The sequence below is a fragment of the Propithecus coquereli genome, unplaced genomic scaffold, assembly GCF_000956105.1.
Source record: "Propithecus coquereli isolate 6110/MARCELLA unplaced genomic scaffold, Pcoq_1.0 Scaffold375, whole genome shotgun sequence".
Taxonomy (NCBI): Eukaryota; Metazoa; Chordata; class Mammalia; order Primates; family Indriidae; genus Propithecus; species Propithecus coquereli.
Window position 1 is genome coordinate 1,448,531 of NW_012149452.1, and position 12,770 is coordinate 1,461,300.

At 42.7% G+C, this 12,770-nt stretch overlaps 1 protein-coding gene across 1 annotated transcript in view; it reads left to right on the top strand.

The window, feature by feature from the left end:
* Positions 1–12,770, top strand: part of CNTNAP5 (contactin associated protein-like 5) — an 819,231-nt gene that overhangs the window by 448,571 nt on the left and 357,890 nt on the right. The gene's annotated exons all lie outside the window — the stretch shown is intronic.

The following is a 12,770-nucleotide window of genomic DNA, read 5'->3' on the forward strand; positions in this document are numbered from 1 at the left end:
ATAGGGCTATAATTTTGTCTGGAATTTGTTTGGCTTCCAAGCCTATATTTTCCTCTTAAACCACATGACCATTGCATTTTTTATAGCCCCAAAATTGTATTTCAAGTACAAATTAGTGAGTTTTAAAAATCGGTTTTTCAAAAAATATATTCTTAAGATATCAAGTATTAGCACATATGGCACTGAGTATGACAAGCCTTTTAAATGGTCCTCAAACGGCTAAAGTTAGGGAAGCCGTAAGTTTCACTGCAGTGTGGTCTATCGATCCTAAGGTACAGCAGTGCGAGGCAGGTCAGTGAACAAGTCATGTTTGCAATTCTTTGCCTCTTGCAGCTGCTGTTACTTCAATATGAAACAGCGAAAGCTTCTTCCTCCTTTTCCATCTGTTATCATACTACTATCTGTTGTTCCTTCAAGAAGCAGTGTGTTTACTTAGTTGACAAATACTCACTGAGGTCAGACCACAAAGCAGGCATTCATTGGCCTAGGGGCTGAGATATGCTGATAGTTCAACACATCCTGTGGGAAATTTCCCAGAATAAGTAGTCTAATCAACCCCCCCTCCACTGTGCACCCTGGGCCAGCATGCATTGTGGAGTACACTACAATGCATTTTTCTTTAATTCAGATGGTTTTCTTCCCCCTACTGGACTGTGAGTTTTGTTATCCAAATAAATTAGAGAAAACTGAATTAACTAGTAAAGTATATGACTTGTCTGACTTTTTTTTTTTTTACCTGTCTGACTAGTCAAGGTCTAGTTAGAACATGAAAGAGACTCGAATGTCCACAAGTGAACAAAAAGGCCCACTGAACCCCCGAGAAAACTAGAAGGGCCTAGGTCTGGGAATCAGATAGGCAGATTTGAAAGTATCCTTTCTCCTTCCTGTTCCATGGCCCTGAATAAACTTCTTAATTTTGTCTCATGTAAACTGTAGCGTACACATGATCTACAGCTGCATAACAAATTACACCAAATTTAGTGATTGAAAACAGCATTTGTTAAGTCTCAGTTTCTACGAGTCAGGAATCCAAAGGCAACTTGGCTGGGTGATTGAGGCGCGAGATGTCTTCCGAGGCTACACTCCAATTGCTGCCTGGGGCTGCAGCCGTTTTGAGGCCCGATGGGGTCAGGTCTGCTCGCAGGTTCACTGATGTGCTGTGGGCAGGCCTCAGAAGATCCATTTGCAAATGCAGGGAAGTGTCAAATTTTCCCATGAAAGTTTGATACTTTGAGTTTGTAAAACAAACTGATAACAAGGAAAAAGGCTTACGAATTTTATCACATGCACACATGTGCATGGAAGTCATACAAAATATAAAAACTGAAAGAAATGTCCAGATGGTTGATGTTTTCATACCATCTTGAGGTTACAGAAAGAATGGGAGCTCGACGCATGGCCAAAAATAAGTTGTGTTGATAAATCAGATTACACTGGCAAGGTGGGTGGTGGGAGGGGGAGAAGGAGAGCCCCGGCTAGCAAAGGTGGTCTTGCTGCGTAGCTGAAACCTCACAGGTAGCAGCCCTAAAGAGAATAGGTGGTAAATGCTCCCTTCAGCCCTTCAACGTGTGGGACTCAGTTAATCTTCCTCGGCTAATCTTCCCTAGATCTGAACACGGGAGGCCTCAGAGAAAGCCTGGCTGCATCAGTGCAGGTTTTCTCTACAGATGCAAATTTCCCCCGTGACAGGCAGCTTTGCAGAGCTGCTTGCTGGCTCTCTGAACAGCCATCCCAAAATACGCCAAAGAAGTATATTTTGGAGTGAAATATTTTAGTTTCCTCCTCAAGCTTACCCTTAGGAGCTTCTCCAGCAGGCTGCCAGGAGAGAGCAAGAGAGAACACCCGAGATAGAGAGCACAGACTTTTATAATCTGATATTAAGGATTATCTTAGAGGTTGCTTGTCACATGACATTAAAAATAAATAATTTTTTCTTTGCAAGACTGTGATGGCAATTAAATGAGATAATATGCCTTAAATACTTAGCAGAGTGTTGAGAAGCTACTTAACAAATTCCTTTTCCTTCCATACTGACTCAAGACCTATAGCTATGAGGAACCTCAGTCCATAGAGTCATAAAAGTTAAGGATGAATTTGTGCAGTTGGAGGACTTTTATAAAATTTATTATATTTCCAGTAATGGAGGTGAGTTAATCAGTTAGAATTATAATATTTTTCATTCTCAGAGTTATGAAAGTTAAACCTCGATACTCCTTATTCGAAGAAGAAAAATGTGAGCTGGTGCTGGGCTGTTTCTCTTAAATTGGTGAGGTGTTTTTGAGTACAGAATCCAGTAGGCCTCAGGTCAAAAATGCAGTTTTAATACAGTGCAGGCCCCAGAGGCACTTGGTTCTAAAGAATACAGGTGCTGCCTGTATTATTAAGCACATGCCAGTCCATTAAAACGCATTTGTAACCGAGAGAGAGAGGCTGGTAAAAGCTGCCGCCTTATCCAGCTATGGAGAGGAAAAAAATCATCGGTTATTTCAGACTTCTCTCTCAAACACCGAAACAAGTAAGGAACAAGGAAGCTTTAAAAATGTGCAGCCTGCGTTCCTGAAGTTTGTCTTAGAAAACTCTTACATAATTCTCTTCCCAAGGAGAATTTCCTGCATTTAGAAAAATTTGAACTTTCTTAATTTTTCTTTGAAATGGATCAAGATTTTTTATTTTCTGGTTATTTTCCTCCTTGGGGAGAGGAGTGACAAACACATAATCAAAGAAAAATAGCTTTCCCCTCTGTTACTTTTCTGAGGAAACTTGTTTCAAAGTACTTGAGATTATATTGACTTTATAAGAGACGAAAATCCCATATGAATAATGAAAAATAATGACAACTGTCCCAATAATTGTTGAGGGCCAGAGGGGCTACCCTTGACACATGGGATGTCACATAAAACAGAACATACATAGCGCCATGTCTTGTTAATGGGTCAGGGAATCCAGATAGTCAAAGATTTATTTCAGACTCGCTCAGGAGTTTCTAACGTCCTGGATCTGAAGGAGAAGGTAATTCCCGTGGAAAGGGCAGCGCACCGATGCCAGGCACCCGCAGCCTGTTTTCAGAGCTTGGCACAGTGCGCCTGACTTTCTAGGAAGAAACTGTCAGTTGCTTCCCACTTTTCATAAGATACCATGTGCCATGGGGCCTCTCACAATGGTCATATGGTCTCTCAAAATCCACACGTGCTCATTGAACAACAGATACCACATTCTATTTTTTAATGAGGGACATGGCTGTCATTTTAAACGCTTTTCAAGAGATGCTTAGCATGGAGATGGGCATGGCTCAAAGAAGTCTGAATTACTAAGAAAACAGGGCATTTGTAAAGCTAAAGGAGACTACCTGGTTTTTTTTCTTCAGAGGAATTAGGCAGAATGTTTTGAATGTCATGTGAAACGTTAAGCAAACTAAAGAGAAAACTGCCACTACTATAATTATTTTGAAAGTGATCTGACATTTCAATGTTATTTTTATTTTTTTGATGGGAGAGTGTAAGGCAGTAAGAATAGGAAGAAAGAGGGCTTCAGTTTATTTTTTTTTTATTTTCTGTTGTCATACTTCTCAAATGTCAGCGCAGAGAGCCTGAACTCAAGGTTTAGCGGTGGACTGGGGCTCTAGCCCAGCTGTGCTGAGTAGATGCAGGGTATGAGTAGGTCTGGTTCCATTAGACCTCTTTTGCTATAGAAGGTTGGTCTAGAATCACTGAAGCCCCTTCTAGTCCTTTCTACGAGTTCTTGAAAGAAAACAGGTCAACCCTGCACATTATTATCTTCCAGAAAATAATCAACCTAAAAGTCTTCTTTTGAAAACGGGGCAAGTGACTTTGACTGGGAGGACCCAGAGCCAAGCCCTCGCCAAAGGCCATGATTCTCAACTCCCAAAATTCTGCTGTGTTTTGTGAAGGAAAAAAAGTAAACTTGGCCTCTTTCATGTCACGATTTTTGTGAATGAGATGCCTTGCATGTCCCAGAAAGGTCATACTTAAGACTTAAAGTGACCTGTAGAGAATTAGGAGCCAAATATCCAAATCTGAAAGGGTTTTTTTTTGGGGGGGGGTAACCTTTAAAACACCCTAGAATTGCGTGTGGGGAGGGGTTTGGTGGAGGGGTTATCATAATATGTAGAGTCTTCAAATTTGTTAACAGAGGGACAGTTGCAGGTGCTGAAGCTATTTCATGTAGAGAGCAAACAGGGGCATGGTAAGGATCTTTGGATATGGGGCAGGCTTTCTGACAGATGAGGATCTGCAAATGTTTATGTCCCTTCGGAAAGCAGAGAAAGTGGCAGGGAGGCCAAATGACAGAGAGACCGCCCTGCATTTTCATTGGAGAATCTTTTCCCCAGAGATTCCCAATTGTGCAGCGCACTGCCTTGAAGTCACCAAGGGCATCAAATCCAAACTGGAATTTTCAGGATGAATGGATGTGTCTATTCTTTAAAGACATGGTCTCAGCACAATCGAATGAAATCCGGAAGAAAAAGCTGGGAGAATCTATACTGAGAGGTCTCAGCCCAGCAGCCAAGCACCACTTAATGACCATAAGCTGCAAAGACGTAGGTGAGAGCCAGTCACCTGGAACAGAGCAGAATCCCAGGGTGAAAGGAATCATGGCTACAAAGATGCAGAAATCAAGCAGATGCCATCACAATTCTTTTAGCTGAGGCAAATGGCTTGTTGGAGACACCATCGCAGCTCATCCCTTTTAATTCTGAGGAGCGAGCAGTAGCGTTTGTCATGTTTCTTTTACTGCCTTATAATTTTTCATTAGTTCCATAATTTCTTGAATAGTATTATCGAAAAGTCTTTCCAAAGATATCAGTTCAGCTGTCCATTCCATCAGTCATGGGTTTTCTGAGTTCTGTAGGCTGCCGTGACGAGCTTGTTCTTTCTCTGGCTCAGGACATGGTGAGACTCTGGTGGCAGAGCCTTGGATGGGCAGCCAGAATGGGTGCTTACTTGGTGGTTACTTAACATCAACTGCATTTACATTAAATAAGTCATCCTGCAGCTGTGGCAAACACCACCCCACTTATCTTTTGGAATTTATCTCAGTTGGTATTTTCTCCAGAAACCGTTCCGAGGCAGGCTGGGTGCCCTGTTTTCTGGTCTTCTAGTTCTTCTCTTTGTAGCATTTGCCCTAAGTGTGTGTATAAATGTCTGCATTAGTCTGCTCAGGCTACTGTAACAAAATACCACAGACTAAGTGGCTTAAACAACAGAAATGCATTTCCTCACAGTTCTGGAGGCTAAAAGTCTAAGATGAAGGTGTTGGCAGGTTTGATTTCTTTTGAGGGCCTCTCTCTTGGCTTGTGTGTCAGTGGCCACCTGCTCCCTGTGTCCTCACACGGTCCTCCCTCTGTGCGTGTCTCTCGCACGAGCCACTGCCTAGTGAATAAACTAGTGCAGTTGACCTCCAAAACGTTTCGGAAGGATATGCCTTTAACAAGGAAAGAAGAGTTAGTAGTGATTTTTAACAGTCACGTAACAACAATTATGTGCTGCACAATGTGTCAAACTCAGGAACGAGTTATCCTCAGAGGAAGCACTAATTAGACAAAGGGCAGTGGGGCTCCCAGAGGTAGGGAGACGGCCTGAGAGAGACAGCGAGCCGCATCGTGCAGGAGAGCAGTGCCCACCCCGATTAGTGCAGGCGGCCAGATGGTTATAGGCTACAGCCCTGCAATTAACAGAGCTGCTCCCCAAACAGTCCCTTTTTCATATGAGTCATTTGTAGCCAGCCGCCATCTGCACGTCAAGCAAACATGACGAGTCTGTGAGCTCCATCCTCTGCTTCAATTAAGTTGTCATTAATGCCTCCGTGTTTGAGCTAAGATAATGTTGATGAGAAAATCCCATTAGCGAGGGCAAATAAATAGATAGCCCCAGGGCCACAGCTGTCACAACAAGCTGTCTGGCTGAGCACAGAGTTCGAGTTTCAGAAGACAGAAATATGATGAAGCATTGCATTTTATGGGGACCTGTGAAATATAATTGGCTGAACTTCAAGATACCAAGCAAAGGTTGGGGATGTTTACCAAAGTAGTGATCTTGGGCATCTGCAGCTTTTTCAGGCTTGGGTAATGACAACAGAAGCATTTTATTTATTAACTTACTCTTCTTTTTCTATCTTACTCAAAAAAGAAATTGAGAGAGCTTGATTTTTATTATTATAGCAGATTAATCTGCTAGTCAAGCCTGCTGTTACTTCCCTTGCTCTTCCATATTTTCTATTTTGATGATTCTTTTATATAGTTGACTTTGCTTCCACCTAATTCAGGAAACTTTTGGAGTGTCGACTCTGCACTGGGCACCGGGGTTGGACCTGGGGATGGAGGCACTGCCCTTCACCTTGTAGGCACTGTTGGCAGGGACAGGAAAGAGGCATTTGTAATGCAATAGGACACATGCTCAGGACTCTGGAAAAGCACAGAGAAGAGGCAACAGGATGGGTAAGAAAGAGAAGACTTTCTAGAAGAGGGGACAATACAGTTTGGTTCTGAAGAATGAATAGAATTTGGCCAAATAGGGAAGAAAAGGATAATCCAATTAGAGAAGAGAAACAGGAGGAGAACCAGGGGTGTAAGACTCCCTGGGGGCTTAGTGTGCCTGAGTCACAGAGTGCACAGTAGGATGGACAAAAGGTGAGACAGCATATTGGTCAGGGACCACACAGTTTGAGCTGTATCTTGAAGAGAATAGGAAAACATCTCTCTGGAGTTTAGTTTAATTTTTAACATTAGATATTTGATCTGAGCATTCAAGTCTGTGTCAGGGAAACGACCCCTTCTCCATCAACCACAAATGTGTCACAACTTCCTGTCGGACTCCAGTGGATGGAAACCCAGATGTTTTGTCTTTATACCCTGATAGCGGGTTTTTAGGATCCAGGTTACCTTGAAATATGAGCCAGGCTTTAACAACCAGGAGAGGTTTAACCTGTGATTTATGGCCAATGGTCATGAGACGGCCCTGCTGCTGACACTTGGCAGTGGAGATTCAGCTGGTTTGATGCTCAATCAATCAATGAGCATTTGGAGAGGGCAGGACATTGCCCCGCTGATGCTGAGGGGGATAACCAAACATGACTCAGATTCTGACCCCCAGGAACTTGTAATCCCACTGGGGAGATGAGACTCACATAGATGAATTGTTAATTAATATCAACAGGCAGTAAATAATATGAATGAAATAAGTAGATCAGACAGTGGATGTGACAGGAATTTAGAAGGAAAAATTGCTTTGCACTAGTCTAGTCAAGGAAAGCCTGCTTCGTTCATTTCCTGATTTAGTAGCTTATTCATTTATTCTCTCAATCAATCATTCCCTATTCTTTATGCCCTCCACTGTGCTGGGTGACTGTGATAGAAAGTCAAAAAACAGCGGCTGTCTGTCTGTACAGTTTTGGAGAGGCTGTGCCAAGGCAAACACTGGGCCTTGGAGGACTGGGGGATGCATTCGAATAGTGCGAACTGCACAGTGTACACGTAAAGCAGAGGCTGGGAGCAGAAGCACCAATTTGCTAAATGTGTTCACTTGGAGCATAATGAATACACTAGTCTAGCTGGAGCAGGGAATTTATGTAGGCATATTGGGAAATAAGGTTGAAAGGACAGAAAGAAACTTGGTTACAGAAAGAATAGCAGCGCGAGTTGCACTCTTGGCTCCATGAGCCGTTGGAGGGGTATTTGCTGTGAAATTAACAATAGCATTGCGCTTTAGATAGTTTGATCTATCAAGGCGTCTGTCCTCTACCAGAAAGAGGCAGGAGGCTGGGGAAAGAGGGAGGCAGTTCTGAAAATTCCCAGCTGTAAGGATAAGGAGTAAAATAAAAAGGAATTTGAAGAAATATGAGAATTTAATATTTAGAGAAGAATTAATAGACTTTGATAATCGATGAATTATCATAATTGATGAATAAATGGAGTCCAAGAAAAACATAACTCAGGCTCTAAATTGTAGCATAATGGTGCTAGTAATTATAATATTCTCTTTTACTATGTGATTGACATTTAAGACCACCTTATTCAATTATTTATATATTCCCCACTTTGTTCTTACAAAAATTAAAACTACCTTTGAACTTTTAAATAAGGGTAGATATGAGAGGACATAGAAAAACGGCTGAATTGTGTGTTCTGGAGAAGACAGAGCCTAGAAACTTCTAAGTCAAGCTTATTGATTCTGTTTCTGTTTTACAGATGAGGTAACAGATTTAGAAAAATTAAGATATCTGTCTAAATTCCTAGAAATTATAAGTGACAGGGCCTTGAGCAAGGGGTAACAGGCAAATAAAGGCAACAAGGAAATATGTCACAAGTTATTTACAGGGTAGGAAATAGTCTTTGGGGACTCTATGCTGGCCTGGGCTGTATCTCTGCGTGTGGGCGTGTGGCTGGGACGGCTTCGTCTGGTTGTGGTTGGATCTTTGCGTGTGTGTGTGTGTGTGTGTGTGTGTGTGTGTGTGTGTGTGCATCTCTGCGTGGCTGTGATGGTTTAGTCTAGTCATGGCTGATGCTTAAGGCTCCTGGACAGTCACTCGGTTTCAACAGTTCATTAACACCATGTGACACAGATTATGATCGTGCCTTTCCTTCTGTCTTCAAAACATAAAGACAGACACTAAAATAAGATGAAGATTAAAGTTCAAAGATCTGTTAGGAATTTGACCGAGGAATTGGAGAGAGAAAGAGAGGAGCAATTGAGAGCCAGAATGCAAGATGTATACTACAAGACACCCCACCTCCACCAAAGTAAAATCAAAGTAATAAAATGTGGCTTAGTGTTCTAAGGTCAGACCTAAGTAGACTTCCTGAGAAACAAAAGTTCAATCTTACTGTAATTCTTGTCAGAAGCTAGATGATCCACAAAAGGACAGGACTAAGTCTGAAGTCAGTATTGTTAAAAGCAAAGTTGTCCGGTGGGAATGTAAACCAGCACAGCTGCTTTGGAAAGAGTCTGGCGATTCCCCAAAGGGTGAAGTATAGAGTTACCATATGACCTGGCAACTGCACTCTTAGGTGTCTAAGAAGATTGGAAATATATGTCCATACAGAAACATGTACACAAATGTTCACAGTAGCATTATTCACAATAATGCCCCAAAGTGGAAACAACCTAAATATCCACCAACAGGTGATGGATGAACCAAATGTGGTATATCCATATCATGGAACATTATTCAGCTACACAAATATTCCAGTTCATGCTACGTGGATAAACCTCGAAAACATTATGCTAAGCGAGAGAAGCCAGTCACAAAATGGTGCCTATCATATAATTTCATTTATATGAAATGCCAAGAATAGGGAAATCCATAGAGGTGCCAAGTGGATTAGTGGTTGTCCAGGGCTGGAGGTGAGGGCATAAGGAGATGGGGTGATGAGAGATGAAGGTTACAGAGGGCATTTGGGTGGTGACAGAATGTTTTAAAATTGATTGTGGTGATTGTATTACCCTGAATCTACTGAAAACCTTTGAGCTGCACACTTTAAAACAGATGAAATGTATGGTACGTGAATTTTATCCCAATAAAGCTATTACCAAAATAACAATAACAAAAGCAAAGTTGAATTCGGCACCAAAAAATAAAACTTTGCAGAGCTCCTTGGTCATCCAAGCGATTCCAGAAGCAGGGCGGGACTGGCTTTGAGGGCGCTGCAACAGGAGGGGCGCAGCCCGCATGCCTGACACCTCCCTTGGAACACGGGCTCTGCCGCTGAGTAGCCGTAGGACCCTGTGTAGCCGCTCCGTCCTCCTCTGCTACGTCTATAACAGGAGGACGATAAATGTGAACTCCAGGACTATTGCAAAAATTAGAAATTATATATTTAAAGTGCCTGGCACATTGTAGCCATTCAATATTGGTAGTGGGTATTATTGGCTATTTTTACAATTGGGCTGTGTTTCAAAGGTTCATTTGCAAGTTCAGTTGTAAAGACGGAAAATGTCATTTTTATTTATAGAGAAAACTTTCCAGGCCTTGGTATGATTCTTAGGTAAGCACAGGACACCCTATATAACTCTTTCCCTTTAAGAAATCTTTTGTACTGATGTCCTAGGCTCGATTCTGGGGCCTGGGAAAAGCCAAGAGAACAAAAGTGGAAAAGGTTGGACATTTTTTCTGTCCTTCATTTCAGTTTAAACAGTTTTTTTAAGAGATTATGAAAATTGTACATTATTTAAAAAACTTTGAAAATGTCAGTACTGTATGGATGAAAAAAACAAAAATAATCCGTGATGCTATCATTCTACATCATTCTAGTGTTAATTTTTAACAGAAAATTTCTTTCGGTGTTAATTTTTAACAGAATAGGAATCGTGCAGCCTATACTATTTGGCTGGAGTTTTTCTCTTATTGGGATATCAGTGGCATTTTTGGACAGTATGAATTTTAATGACTACATTATTATTCTTTATTAAGAGTACTCCGTATTTGATTTAGCTAACCTGCTACTATTGAAAATATTGGCAGCTGTGAATTTTTGTTATTGTATATAACAGTGTCATGAACTATCTGCACCAGAAATCTTGGGTGAAGCTCTGTTACTATTTTAGGATTAGTTTTTCAGAATAAAATTCATGGGTAATGAGGTACGACATTCTTAGGATTTTTGATACCTATCGGTATATTGCCTTCAAAAAAGAATGTACAAACTTAGGCTGCTAGAGCAACATATGAAATTGTCTGTTTCCCTCTGTACCCGCTAACATTGAATATAATCAGTTTTTATTCTTTGCTGCTCTGGGAGATGGCAAATAATACCTGACATCCCTCGAAAGTTCAGAAATGTTCTGTTTGTCATCATCCAACTCTCTATCCAGAACCCGAATTCCATCTTTCAAGTGTCGACCCCTAAATCACGTGGGTGCTTACTTCCCAGGGTGCCCTTAAGACCCTGCTTTTCTACCCCAGGGGCTTTTCCCCATCATGATGTCCCTGGCCTCAAAGGTGTTACTTTCCTGTTCTCCTAATTGGTCATGTCTATTCTTTCAAAGCTATTTATCTCAGAGAGGTTTAGGAGGAAAGCAATCTGATAGAGTGCACTCTCCCTAATTTGCGAATAATTAATAGCACTTCAACTTGTACCTTTAAAAGAGTATTCTTAATAACCAAACCTTGGAGAATCTCTGGGGTTGCTTTTGGGGTCCATTAACAGAATGAATTGGTGAAGAGTGCCCAGGTGGAAAGCAAAGATTTTTCGAAGTGAAGGTACTACTTTACTTGCCTTGGAATGGATGCTGGGGTCAGGTGCCCTAAACTAGCCAGGTTTTCCTAGCTTCTTTCCTTTCTCTTCTGAAACGTCTAATAGAGTAGTACCCAACCCTGGCTGCACAGCTGAATTCCCAGGGATCTTTGAACCTTCCAAGGCCTGGGGCCACCCGCAGAAATCTGACTTAATTAACCTGCTGTGGGCCCAGTGTTGTGTATTTTCAAAAGCTTCCCAGGTGACACCGGCATCAAAAACTATTATTCTAATAATTCTCTTCCACAGAGCTAAGCTTTTCATATAACACCCCCACCCCTGCAGGCAAAGGTAGGGAAAGGTCAACTCAAAGAAAAGCAGACCAAAGGGGGAAAAAAAAAAAAAAGAAAAGGAGAGGAGAAGAGAAGAGAGGGGAGGGGACCAGAGGGGAGAGGATGGCAGGGGAGGGGAAAAGAGAAAAGAAGAAGAGAAGAGAGAGAAGAGGAGAGGAGAGGAGAGGAGAGGAGAGGAGAGGAGAAGAGACCAACCCAGCAAACCCTCATGAAGTAAAAACTTTAAAGACAGAGACACAGACGGTGATGTGGGACAGGGACCGGACCACAACCGGAGCAGGGAAGCTGGTTCTGGAGACTCACAGGAGCAGCCCCTTCTCCCAGCCAGCTTCATCTGTAAAATGCTGCTAGATCTCTGATTAGAGGGGCAGCTCCCTGTGGCCTCTGAGTATCTTTCTTCTCTACTGCATCCCTGATGCCTCGCAGGGTGCTTGGCCCTTAGGGACTATTTAGACCCTATAATGCTGAACTAGTTATTAACTCCCTTCCAGCCCAAACAGTCTAGAGTTTACCTGCAAATGCTGGCCCATATGTTATGCAGATATATTCAAATGAGTATGCAAATGAAAGTAAAAGTAAAGACTTACAATTGACTGTGCTCCCCAAATACCCAAAAGAAGTCAAATGTCCCTCACCAAGAAACACCTGACAGAGCCTCTTCCTCATTAGCAGAGTCCCTGTGGCCAGGACCCAAACCCTGTCTGAAGACAACTGCCTTTGGGAGAAAGTGGGGCCACCAGGCTGAGCGGCCTGTGGGTTCTCCCCTCTACCCCAAGCAGATGTTCCCGGCTGCAGGGAGACTGCTTGCAAGGAGCTGGCTGGAAACACAGGAGGTCTCCTGCATCTGGCCGCTCTGAGCAGATGGGGCCCAGCTGCCCTGGCCTGGCGCACACGCAGCTGGGCCCATGCCTGGTGTTGTGTTTCTCCCTGGGCAGCTTCCCCAGCCATTCCAGAGCCCCGGGGTCACGTGGTGGTGGTGGTGGCATGGGCACAAGCTCCATACTTGCCACTCTGCTGAGATTGTCGGTGTTTTATTCCCAGCTGGCTTCTTAGTAGGCTCTGCCAAGGCAGGTCTGTTTTGCCTCTACAAATAGCTCTTCGTCCTTTACTTGCTCTCTGTTTTCCCTGCTGCTACTTTAGTGAAGACCCTACCATCCTGTCTCCTGGGCCTCTGCAAGCAATCACCCCACACACACCCCCAACTCCTGCAGTTCTGCCTCCAGCCTGGA